This window comes from Macrobrachium rosenbergii, chromosome 7 (assembly GCF_040412425.1).
Source record: "Macrobrachium rosenbergii isolate ZJJX-2024 chromosome 7, ASM4041242v1, whole genome shotgun sequence".
Classification (NCBI taxonomy): Eukaryota; Metazoa; Arthropoda; class Malacostraca; order Decapoda; family Palaemonidae; genus Macrobrachium; species Macrobrachium rosenbergii.
Window position 1 is genome coordinate 8,826,720 of NC_089747.1, and position 13,506 is coordinate 8,840,225.

General features: G+C 37.7%; 1 protein-coding gene across 1 annotated transcript in view; it reads right to left on the minus strand.

Moving 5' to 3' along the window:
- The window catches only part of LOC136840093 (UBA-like domain-containing protein 2-B), a 161,461-nt gene that overhangs the window by 133,234 nt on the left and 14,721 nt on the right, over nt 1–13,506 (minus strand). The gene's annotated exons all lie outside the window — the stretch shown is intronic.

Consider the following 13,506-nt stretch of genomic DNA (forward strand, 5'->3'; position numbering starts at 1 on the left):
TGTAACCCAAATTCTCTATCAATATTCCTTAAAAAAAGGAATCATTTTCATAAAAAATCACATATACTAACCTATAAAACGAACATCACAGAATATATATGTAGAGGTTTTGTTTTATGGTAGATCATTATAAGACCAATAATAAAAACATTTGCATGATTTTTTCCATTTCTTGTGAAAGAATATCTATCATTAAATGATCAAAATGACATGTGCTCTACAAGACTTCAGAGGACAATGGTCACACCGGTTACGCGTGAACGAATGAATAAATAAATATATCAATAATAAATGAGAGTAAGTCCACACCATGGTAAAACATGTCACAAACACATGTCTGTAACATATCGCAGGCTTCACAACCAGGCTGAGTAGAAGTTAACGACATATTAGTAGTGCTAACCAGTGCTTCAAAAGATTAACCAGAATTGGCCAAAGGTTCCTTCCTCACTTCGGGTTGCTGACTTATTTCCAATCTGTTTGCCACATGTGATAGATAAATAGACGCCATGTGTTCGTGACATAATATCCTGTAATGAGGACGCACCTTGAGTCAGCAAACCTACTGACGAGACAGATAAAAAGTAGGATCCCCTCCTTGGGGAAGAAATACAGTTGGATCCCATCCTTGGGGAAGAAATACACTTGGACCTCCTCCTTGGGGAAGAAATACAGTTAGATCTCCTTGAGGGAAGAAATACAGTTGGATCCCATCCTTGGGGAAGAAATACAGTTGGATCTCCTCCTTGGGGAAGAAATACAGTTGGATCCCATCCTTGGGAAGAAATATAGTTGGATCTCCTCCTTGGGGAAGAAATACAGTTGGATCTCTTTCCTTGGGGAAAAAATACAGTTAGATCTCTTCCTTGGGGAAGAAATACAGTTGGATCTCCTCCTTGGGGAAGAAATACAATTGGATCCAATCCTTGGGGAAGAAATACAGCTGATCTCCTCCTTGGGGAAGAAATACAGTTGGATCCCTTCCTTGGGGAAGAAATACAGTTGGATCCCATCCTTGGGGAAGAAATACAGTTAGATCTCCTTGGAGAAGAAATACAGTTGGATCCCATCCCTGGGGAAGAAATACAGTTAGATCTCCTCCTTGGGGAAATACAGTTGGATCCCATTCTTGGGAAGAAATACAGTTGGATCTCCTCCTTGGGGAAGAAATACAGTTGGATCTCTTTCCTTGGGGAAGAAATACAGTTAGATCTCCTCCTTGGGGAAGAAATACAGTTGGATCTCCTCCTTGGGGAAGAAATACAGTTGGATCCCATCCTTGGGGAAGAAATACAGTTGATCTCCTCCTTGGGGAAGAAATACAGTTGGATCCCATCCTTGGGGAAGAAATACAGTTGATCTCCTGGGGGAAGAAATACAGTTGGATCCCATCCTTGGGGAAGAAATACAGTTGGATCCCATCCTTGGGGAAGAAATACAGTTGAATCCCATCCTTGGGGAAGAAATACAGTTGATCTCCTCCCTGGGGAAGAAATACAGTTGGATCCCATCCTTGGGGAAGAAATACAGTTGGATCCCATCCTTGGGGAAGAAATACAGTTGGATCCCATCCTTGGGGGGAAGAAATACAGTTGGATCCCATCCTTGGGGAAGAAATACAGTTAGATCTCCTCCCTGGGGAAGAAATACAGTTGGATCCCATCCTTGGGGAAGAAATACAGTTAGATCTCCTCCCTGGGGAAGAAATACAGTTGGACCCCATCCTTGGGGAAGAAATACAGTTGGATCCCATCCTTGGGGAAGAAATACAGTTAGATCTCCTCCCTGGGGAAGAAATACAGTTGGACCCCATCCCTGGGGAAGAAATACAGTTGGATCCAACCCCTGGAGAAGAAAAACAGTTGGATCTCCTCCTTGGGGAAGAAATACAGTTAGATCTCCTCCTTGAGGAAGAAATACAGTAGGATCCCCTCCTTGGGGAAAGAAATAAAGTTGGATCCCCTCCTTGGGGCAGAATCAACTTAACTCCCGTAGCAATGAGGAACCACGACCTACAGCGATCAACAACCGACGTGAGTTGCACGAACCGCTCGCGAAACCGGAAACGGTTCCATAGTTACTGCAACGACAATTACGGTACATTCGAGACGCGCAATGGCAAAAAGGTCTTTGACAGAGGTACTGCGCTGGCGTGCGTGAGATTGGGGATTGGGAAATGTAAAGGTTAACATATCACTGCAGACATGCCACGCTTTATATATATATATATATATATATATATATATATATATATATATATATATATATATATATATATATATATATATATATATATATATATAATATCTGATTACGTTCTTGTGTCAGTAATTAAAGGATGAACGTGCCAGTGAATTTCTCCTTTTTTTCTGGAGCAAGTTTCTACTTGGAGTCGTGACTTATAAATATATCCATTAAATAAATGTTACACTAAATAAATTCAGAAGCACGCCCCCATCAGAATGAAGAAGGTAAAAGCTTCAGTTGCTTTCGATAGGTCTGCAATGTTCTGCAATAGCAAGAAAACCTACATTCTAAAGAATGAAAGAAAAACACTGCCAAAACAACTTTATCACCCAATCCCGCCAAAAAATCATCAATTTCACGGCCATAAAAAGGGTCCACATAACACGAATCACTAAAAATTCATACATTTACATCGTGGATGGACATGTAAGAAGAAGAAGAAGAAGAAGAAGAAGAAGAAGAAGAAGAAGAAGAAGAAGAAGAAGAAGAAACCTCGAGTCGAAAACAAAGAGCAACCAATCAACCAAACGTTTCCCGTGTCAACCACCAGCCCAAGGTCCCGTATGCGAGGTCCAGTAGCTATGCTTGTCACTCACACAAGAGAGAGAGAGAGAGAGAGAGAGAGAGAGAGAGAAATTTCTTCTATCAGCTTTGATATGTTGATATGGAGAGAGAGAGAGAATTTCTTATATCAACTTGGTTATGCTGCTATGAGAGAGAGAGAGAGAGAGAGAGAGAGAGAGAGAGAGGGACTCTGAGTAAACAATGAAAGTCCAACGTGCCAAGAATCCCCCACCCCCGCCCGGCAACTAAAGCTGTCGTCACCCTTCTGATTAAAGACACTAGTGTTGGGAGTTTGAAAGCAACGCTTTAAGCGAAGGAAAAACACTAAAGGTGTCACGCTGACGGGAAAAGAAAACGCAAACAAATCTTTGTTACCAGAGCGTTCGAGGTGAACCATTGCTACTGTAAATTTGTCACTAATATGCTTAACCTTCGTAGCGAATAGTGTATATGTAATTATATATGTATATATATTATGTACATATATTATATATATACATACATACATTATATATATATATATATATATATATATATATATATATATATATATATATCAATTAATAAAATCTCCATTATGACCAAGCCTAGCCACAACCAAATTCTGGTGTTTATGTAAAACGTGAAAATAAAATAATGAGGAGATGGAGATTCTTTCAATCTTATTACTTCTTGTTTATAAAGCACTTGCAAGCAGGCTAGAAACAACGATGGAATCTCGAGCAGAAAGAAAACTCGCGTGCTTGAACTAGCACAAATAAAAACACACAAACGACAGTACTTTAAGAGAACAAGGCAATTTAATTATAGGCATTAACATAAATATTTCCCAAAAACAACAACGCAATGGACGAGTTTTACACGGAATTAGGCTTATTATGACTAATGGGCTTGCATGAGCTACATGGTTTTATACTCTCAGTCAGTCATAAATACTAAGGGAATTTTCATAGAGATAACACACTGATAGTAAAAAATGCTCCATCGTAGCTCCTAACAGTCAGTCTCTCTCTCTCTCTCTCTCTCTCTCTCTCTCTCTCTCTCTCTCTCTCTCTCTCTCTCAGCAACATGAATATATGATTTGCACACTACTGTAATGAAAAAACCCTCTCTCTCTCTCTCTCTCTCTCTCTCTCTCTCTCTCTCTCTCTCTCTCTCTCTCTCTCCAAAGTAAAATCAGCTACATGAACATATGGATTGCACACTACTGTAATGAAAAAACCATCTCTCTCTCTCTTGCTCTCTCTCTCTAAAGCAAAATCAACATTATGAATATATGGTTTGCACACTACTGCAATGACAAATCCACTTGCTATTATGAAGACTAGGCCCTATTTTCTCAGCCATCAATCAAACTTCCCCTGTAGGCTTCTCCAGTCTTGCTGTGACCCATTTCTACTCGAGCTAAACCGCGATACCAGTAACAAGAACGTCATCTTGTAGGGCAAATGTCACTTGAAAACCCCAGTGTCTACAAACCCACCCTGTGATAATTTATAAGCTGATATATATTTTAAAACCATCCTGTAATCATTCATAATTTGATATATGTTTTATGCATACATCCCAGGATAGATTTCACTTCCATCATATAACAGTGTGAGGAGCGACAGAATTTTAGGAGTATCACCTTAGTATTTATTCATGTCGCCTTTCATAACCTATTCATAAACCATCTTGACAACGGTGTCTTTTCGTAGGTAGGTGGGGAGGGGGGGGCCTAGCTCTGCCCCCCCCAGAGATACTCACTACCAAGTGGATTATGCTATATAAGTAACTGATTATGGAGTCTTTGAAGTAAAATTCTGCATTATACACCATCGAATCTCCGTTGATGGCCATAGTTATCGTAATACCACTTTATACTATGAACTAACTTTGTTGCAGAATCTACACTAGCTCCAAAAATTTTATTATTATTATTATTATTATTATTATTATTATTATTATTATTACACTAATTCCAAAAATATTATTTTTATTATTACTATTATTATTATTGTTATTATTATTATTATTGCTACACTAACTCCGAAAACATTATTATTATTATTATTACTATTATTATTATTATTATAATTAACTACCGTTCAAAAATGCTCGGACATTTACATGGAATTACCCTGAAATGCCATTTAATTGAAGAGCAAGCTTTCACAATACAAAGCCCATACGTGAGACGAAAACAGAAAACATGCACCAAACCTACGAAATACTGCGACAAAATTAAAGAGGGGAGTCGTTTAATATCCGGTCATTACAGAACGTATTAAAAAAAGCATTTACGAGTACTTTACGTCTCTCAAGCAGCTGCGAACGCACCCACGTTACACACAGGATACAGGCCGATACCGAAGGTGTGGAAATACATCAATTTTACTAATATGGACAGGACTAAATATGAAGGACACAGGTGACATTTCAACACAAGTATACGATTTCGAAATTGCAGGACTAATTAATCGTAGGTACTTTCTGATACAGAGCCTACGAAAAGAAAAATGTTACCTTGGAAGGCAGAAGGTAAAAACTGAAGCATAATGCTGATTTATTTTCAATAACTCTGATAAGTGTGCAGAACATACTCTCGGACTTCTGGTCATTATATCAACATTAAAACAGATATATAAAATTACCAATTAAGGTAAGCTATAAGACTCCGAAAAGGGAGGTGAGATCATATGCACCAGAATACGGCGGTTTAAATATACACCCACTAACGAGTTCAAAAATAGTGGAAGATAAGATTGCTTCAAGAAGTTCAAGTGACATCGACAGAGAGAGAGAGAGAGAGAGAGAGAGAGAGAGAGAGAGAGAGAGAGAGAGAGAGAGAGAGAGAGAAACGCATATCACGATTGGTAATCTACTCGGACGTAGCCAGTGCTCATTAGAAAGTGAAGGTTACGAAAAACTTAGAAACGAGAGAGAGAGAGAGAGAAGTTATAGCAGGGGTGTACACAACACAATCTGTCTAAATGTGACCATTGGACGGAACACGAATTGAAATAAAAGGGAATGACATAATCAAGAGAAAAATGTTTGTATGACATAATCTCTGTGCCCATGGGACGAAACACGATTGGAAATAAAAGGGAATGGCATAATCAAGAGAAAAATGTTTGTATGACGCGACGAAAATCACTGGTGAGAAGATATATACAGCACATTCTGACTTATATGAAGCAGAAAACTTGGGGAAACAACAAGCTAACAGAAAAAGTCACCAGAAAAGAGGCCGAAGTTAAAGGGAGACAGACAGGCTGAACCAGGCGCCTGCTTCGTAGTGACAGATACAATTCAGAGTACGGTAGACAGAAAGAAGTGGATTATGAGGTACTAGGAAATGTTGAAGCAAAATACGATAACTTGTGTTTATATATTCAATGAATCCTCAGAGGAAAATGAACATATTTTCGTTAAGCAACAGATTAAACCTAACTTACTGCCTTGTCTTTATACAACAGACACCAGGAGGCAGGTATGAAGGGTTATGAGTCACAAAAAGGCCCGAAAAATCACCATAGGAAGTAGGCTACTTACGAGACGTTACGAGAGCGAATCTACAACACATTCTGTTGTATCTACATATAAAATAACACTTTCTTACGTAACTGTATTATTCCTAGGTGTGCCAACCGTAGCTTCTCACATATTGAATCACCGTACTGCGCAAGCGCGCGGACGCCCGTTGTACCTGAAATAAGGCTTCGAACCAAATGCTCCAAAATGCCCTGCACATAATATGAATCAGATTCATAGTGTGAACCGAGTCGTTATACCATGAAAAATCAAATTACGGTACTTATAAAAGTATTCAGACATTCCTCGCTCGCTTTATAGAGCTATAAAAAAAAGTGTAACCTTTGGTCAATAAATCAATCATTCATTGACGTCTCCCAAAATACGATACGGAAGGAATGTGGAATTTACAGAGTGCGACACGAACAGTGAAATTTATAGAAAACGACGCGGATGGGTGGAATCTACTGAATACAACCGGACAGATGGTGGAATTATAAAAACACAGGAATATAAGGTGGAACTTTAAAAATACCGGGATATAAGGTGGAATTCTAAAAGCACGGATAAATGGCGGAATTTTAAAAACACTGGGATATACGGTGGAACCTAAAAACACTGGGGTATAAGGTGGAATTCTAAAAACACTGGGATATAAGGTGGAATGCTAAAAATACCGGGATATAAGTTGGAATTCTAAAAACACGAATATAAGGTGGAATTCTTAAAACACGGATATACGGTGGAATTCTAAAAACACGGATATAAGGTGGCATTATAAAAACAAGGATATAAGGTGGAATTATAAAAACAAGGATATAAGGTGGAATTATAAAAACAAGGATGTAAGGTGAAATTTTAAAAAGACTGGGAGATAAGGCAGAATTCTAGAAATATGGACAAAAGCTGGAATTCTACAATCACAGGGATATAAACTGGAACTCTAAAATCACAGGGATGTAAAGTGGAATTAAAAACACTGGAATATAACGTGGAACTCTAAAAACACAGGGATATAAGGTGGATTTTTAAAAACACAAGGAGATAAGGTGGAACTTTAAAAACACAGGGATATAAGGCAGAATTTTAAAAACAGGGATATGAGGTGGAACTTTAAAAACACAAGGATATAAGGCAGAATGTTAAAAACAAGGATATAAGGTGGAACTTTAAAAACACAGGGTTATAAGGCAGAATTTTAAAAACAGGGATAGGCTATACGGTGGAACTTTAAAAACACAGGGTTATAAGGCAGAATTTTAAAAACAGGGATAGGCTATACGGTGGAACTTTAAAAACACAGGGATATAGGGCAGAATTTTAAAAACAGTGATATAAGGTGGAACTTTAAAAACACAGGGATATAAGGTGGCACTCTCAAAACATGTGGATACAAGGTGGGATTTATCGAATATCAAAGGAAAATGGTTGGTGTCATTGATCAAATACTCATAATGAAAAACGGTGGAATTTATAAGAGATCGGACAGAAGGTAGCATTAACATGGACACACACTGGAATTAGCCGAAAATGACAAGGACAGAAGGTGGAATCAGTAAAAACACGACACGGCCAGGTGGACTATATATAGAATTCCCAGTGGGGATTACGGTGTGTTTTGTGTGGGCCAATCAGCCCTTTACCTTAGCAGAAATTAATAGTACACAATGTGGCACCACACGTCAGGAGAACGAGTATCTGTCCCCTTTAAAGTCGGCAACTCATCACATACACATCGCAAAAAGGTTGCGTACATGTCAACGACTTCGTGAGAATTCTTACCAGTTCTTCATATGATTCTCCAGCATTTGCCAAAGGTTTGTTCTCAACTCACGGTCGGTCTTTTGTTTTCAACTTGTTTGTGATCTGTATGAGACAAGTTGCCAGCGTGTGTTTGCGACATGTTGTACTGGTGTGTGAAGACACCCTTCTTGTTTCAGTCCCCACATGGGATACGACATAGGAATTTGCTATTACGCAGCTTGTTTACTTAATGCTGTCATTATTATTATTATTATTATTATTATTATTATTATTATTATTATTATTATTATTCGGAAGGAGTCCCCTTTTAGGGCAGTGCTGTTAAAAACAACCGCTGTTTCAACGGCATTAAGCTGCAGAGTCTTCTCTATTCTTTTTATATTCTTCTCGTCTGCGGAAGGTGGTATAATACATTTATTATGCCACATTCCTGCAGACGAGAATAATATAATAAGAATAGAGAAGACTCTCTACAGCTTAATGCCTTTGAAACAGCAGTTGTTTTTAACAGCACTGTCCTAAAAGAGGGACTCCTTCAGAACAATAATAATAACAATAATAATAAAAATATTATTATTATTATTACTATTATTATTATTATTATTATTACCATACTCCCTCTGATGGCCTCACTGTCAAAATAAGTACGAGGAAGTGACCTGGAAAGGAAGAAAAAACTATAAAATCTTAGCCATTTCAGAAAAGGATGGCTAGATGATGAATGGTAACTATGTTCTAAGCCTATGCAATGCAGCTCGTCCGGGCTGGCTGGGCAGAGTTCATACATCCATACCATGCCTCTCTTACATTTCAATACTTTACCTCTGGGCAAGGGAGCGTGCCGGTATAACCCAGCTTGACCTAAAACAACCAACCACTGGGCCATTTTGAAAAGCAACAAATGTTTGTGAATAAGAAAACCAAATTAAGAAAAAGATATAGAATGTATACATTCTTACAAGAGTAACATTCATTCACGTAATAAAGCTTAAAAATGTCCTCCGAAAAAAAAAAAAACTGGTCGACATAAGCTGATGGGACAAGCAATAACATTTAAGAAAGAACTATCACAAAGCCCAGAACTGTAGGACTGGACTCCACCATTTAACAGGAGGAAATAAAAGACTGGACTCCACCATCTGACAAACTGTAGCATCAAAAGATCCAGTCCTCCTTTGCTAAACTCAAGTCTTTAGACTTCGCCTAGAGCTTTGCTTACACAGATTTTAAAGTTTATACATGTTGTAGTACTTGTGCAAGAGGTAAAGGCACAGAGAGAGAGAGAGAGAGAGAGAGAGAGAGAGAGAGAGAGAGAGAGAGAGAGAGAGAGCATAACGTCCCTTTCATAGTAGCAATTCAAATTTATCTATCACATAAAATCCCTGCAATCGCCAACTTCCAAATTGGCAAAATCTCTTCCAAAGGTGCACCATAAAAACAGTGGAAATGAAAACATAAAATCATACTAAATTATTATAGGCTACACACCAAGCAGGGAAAGGGAAGGAGGGGGGAGAAGGAGGGGGGTGCTATGTGCCGTCGAAGTCATCACTCAAGGAACACTAGTATTATCATAGCAATTTAACGAAACAAACGACAGCTAAAACTGAACGTACGAAGCGCTGAACGTCAAGGAGAGAGAGAGAGAGAGAGAGAGAGAGAGAGAGAGAGAGATTCGAGACGGAACGGTGAGGCTGCGAAAAAAGGGCTCTGAGCTCTTGTTATGAAAGGACCCACTTCAAGGAATTTCTTTTGATTCATATCACCATGGAGAAGGCTCTCTCTCTCTCTCTCTCTCTCTCTCTCTCTCTCTCTCTCTCTCTCCTCTGCCTGCTCTGAACAATAGCTAAGGCTGTAGTGTGAGATCGCCTGACAAGGAAATATAATGGGTAGGAGGCTGCTTATTCATTTATTTGTGTGTGTGTGTGTGAGAGAGAGAGAGTGTGAGTGTGAGAGAGAGAGAGAGTGTGTGTGTGTGTGTGTGTGTGTGTTTCAAAGAGAGAGAGAGAGAGAGAGAGAGAGAGAGACTGTTTGTTCATGTGTGTGTGTTTTTCAAGAGAGAGAGATTCGTATTAAACGGAACTGCTCCAAGCAGTTAAATATAGCCCTTATTATTGGTGCCAGGGTCGACTAAATTTCCCACTGGATATGAAGCAACAAATAAAGATACACTAGCGGGCTATGTCGTTTATCAAGTCTCGAGAAACGTTCGCTCCATAATGAAAAAAGAAATGCATTTCCAGAAGAAAGAAATAATGTATTGACCGTAGCTGAGTTTATCAAGGTTAATATGAAGCTGCAGAACTGCAGCGTTTGAAACTCAACCATTTTAATAAGCAATAAATATGACAAATTGGTAAAAAAATTGTTACAATCACATATCTATTTAACATAAAATGGTAATCAAGCAGGCATACCTTTACACGATTCCTTCCTTCTTTCCTTCGTAGCTTTAATAATCTCACTATAAAATTCCAAATACCCTCCTTCACACTTTTAACGATTCCACTTCAACATGACGAAAATTTCTCTTTTTAACTTCAACGGCACTTCGTGACAAACATCCAGAAGGATGTCAGCTGTTGACCTTGCTTTGAAAACTGACAGAACATTACCTATTTCTTCTTACTACTAGATTTCCTTTAAGGGAATTAACCCGTAATACATATATATGAAGGTATCAAAATGTGCACAGCAGCGTCCTTTCACCCAGCACTGCTTTCAGTTCTTTACCTTTGGCCTCTTTATAATTGCCTGTTCAACTTCTTTTCAACTCTGCATTGCTCCAGTTTTCACTTCAGTATCTAGAAATGTGACCAAATGGTCTCAAAGTATTCTTTATAACGGTAGTATTAGCACCTACCCTAATGACATGTCGTTTAACTAAAAATAATACTTGCAGTCGTTCTGCCCAGGGCCAATCTCTCTCACCACTGGTCGCTATACAGTACGGAGAAAAGAGTACCCAGCCGTAAGCTTCGAGGTAGTATGTAAAATCCCATAATATCCCCAAGGACAGGATTTGGCAGAAATCCCACTAAGTCTTCCATAGCAATGCCTCTTTGCAGAAGAAAATCTGATCACACAACTGGACTGAGGGAGTATGATTCCAGAAAAATTCTCTTTGGGAGCCAACTTCTGGTGAAAAGACTGGACTGAGGGAGTATGCTCCCATATCAAAGACTCTTTTATGAACCAACTTCTGGCCAGACGACTCGACTGAGGGAGTATGATTCCATAGCAAAGGCTCTTTAGAAAGCAACTTCTGGCCAGACGACTGGACTGAGGGAGTATGATTCCATAGAAAGGCCTCTTTGGGAGCCAATTTCTGGTCAAAAGACTGGACTGAGGGAGTATGATTCCATAGAAAGGCCTCTTTGGGAGCCAACTTCTGGTCAAAAGACTGGACTGAGGGAGTATGATTCCATAGAAAGGCCTCTTTGGGAGCCAACTTCTGGTCAAAAGACTGGACTGAGGGAGTATGATTCCACAGAAGAGCCTCTTTGGGAACCAACTTCTAGTCAGACGACTGGACTGAGGGAGTATGATTCCGAGACAAGCAGTACATACAGTCTCCCGACCAAATTAGAGACGTGTCTCCAGATCTGAGGAGAGTCTTGAATAAGGAGCTCTGTACAGCCAATGGGCATTTACCGTTAGGCCCTACAACTCGCAAATGAAGTGCCTCGTCATGACTTCGATTACAGCTTAAGACGCCAGATTTGGCTCTACACGCCAAGGGATTATACTTGCACCGACTTCAAATGCATTCTATTGCATCACAAATCTAAAATATATACTAGCCCAAAAACTTTATAAAATAAATAAATAAGTAGGACGATCTACGTCAATAACCGACTGAGAACTGTTGTCCTTTCTTTTTATTTCTTGATTCATAATCTAAAGGTTTATTACGAGCTACGGTCTGCATTTTAATTCATACCCAAAGAATGAGTAATGGCTGTTTTGTTACTCTGCGTTACATAATTCATGAGAGAGAGAGAGAGAGAGAGAGAGAGAGAGAGAGAGAGAGAGAAATATGAATCTTCATGAGCACTAAAATGTTAATAGAGTATTCAGCTGCTTACCCGCAACCGCCACCTCTCTCTCTCTCTCTCTCTCTCTCTCCTCTCTCTCTCTCTCTCACACACACACACACTGACACACGCAAGCGACGCCTTTTATGCAATATTTTCGATCTCTCAATCAAAATCCTTGGTCATTTAAATACACACATGCTGTATCCATACATTTCAATTAAGAGTTAATTAAGTTAATAAATTTAAATCCTACAGGCATTGCAGATAGTATTCATTTGATAATCAAATATTCTGATAGTATTCACACAATGATTCAGATAATTGTTGCTCCAGGCGCTCGCAAGTTTAAGACAGGCTGCAAGAAATCTTTCAAGTTTTCCGGACCTCTGTCGTTGCTTATGTAAGAGTTAATTCATTTGTCAACTTAACATTGTTGCTATGCATGTGTCTCTTTCTTCTCTTTTTTTTTCATTTCCCGAGAAGGCATTCTGGTATGTGGAAGACTGCTCTGATCAACAGGCTGTCGGCCTTATTACGTATGTAATAATAATAATAATAATAATAATAATAATAATAATAATAATAATAATAATAATAATAATAATAATAATAATAATAGCATGAGTCACTAAAATGGTGAAGAAATCCACAGTGGTGTAAACATATATATATAATATATATATATATATATATATATATATATATATATATATATATATATATATATATATATATATATATATATATATATCAAGAACTGCTCGATTCTCCTTCCCAAGACTGAGAAGGAGAATCTTTCGAGACCCTGCTCGATTCTCCTTCCCAAGACTATATATATATAGATTATATATATATATATATATATATATATATATATATATATATATATATATATGTATATGTATATATATATATACATTTATTTATATATATATTTTATATATATATATATATATATATATATATATATATATATATATATATATATATATATATATATATATATACAAATTACACCACTATGAATTTCTTCTCCAATAATAATAAGTTAGTATACCTTAGTTTAACCAGACCAGTGAGCTGATTAACAGCTCTCTAGGAGTTAGCCCGAAGGATTAGATTTATTTTACGTGGCTAGGACCAATTTAGTTTACAGAATAATAATAATAATAATAATATAATAATAATAATAATAATAATAATTATTATTATTATTATTATTATTACTCATCTTCTCCCTCGGTTTAGCCCTTGGCTCATCACTTTTAAAACTTGTTTATTTTTCTCTTTCACAAAACAAAACTAACTCAACACAATAATACCATGATATTTATTGACCACTAATAACGTTAAAAAAAAAACAAAATACCAG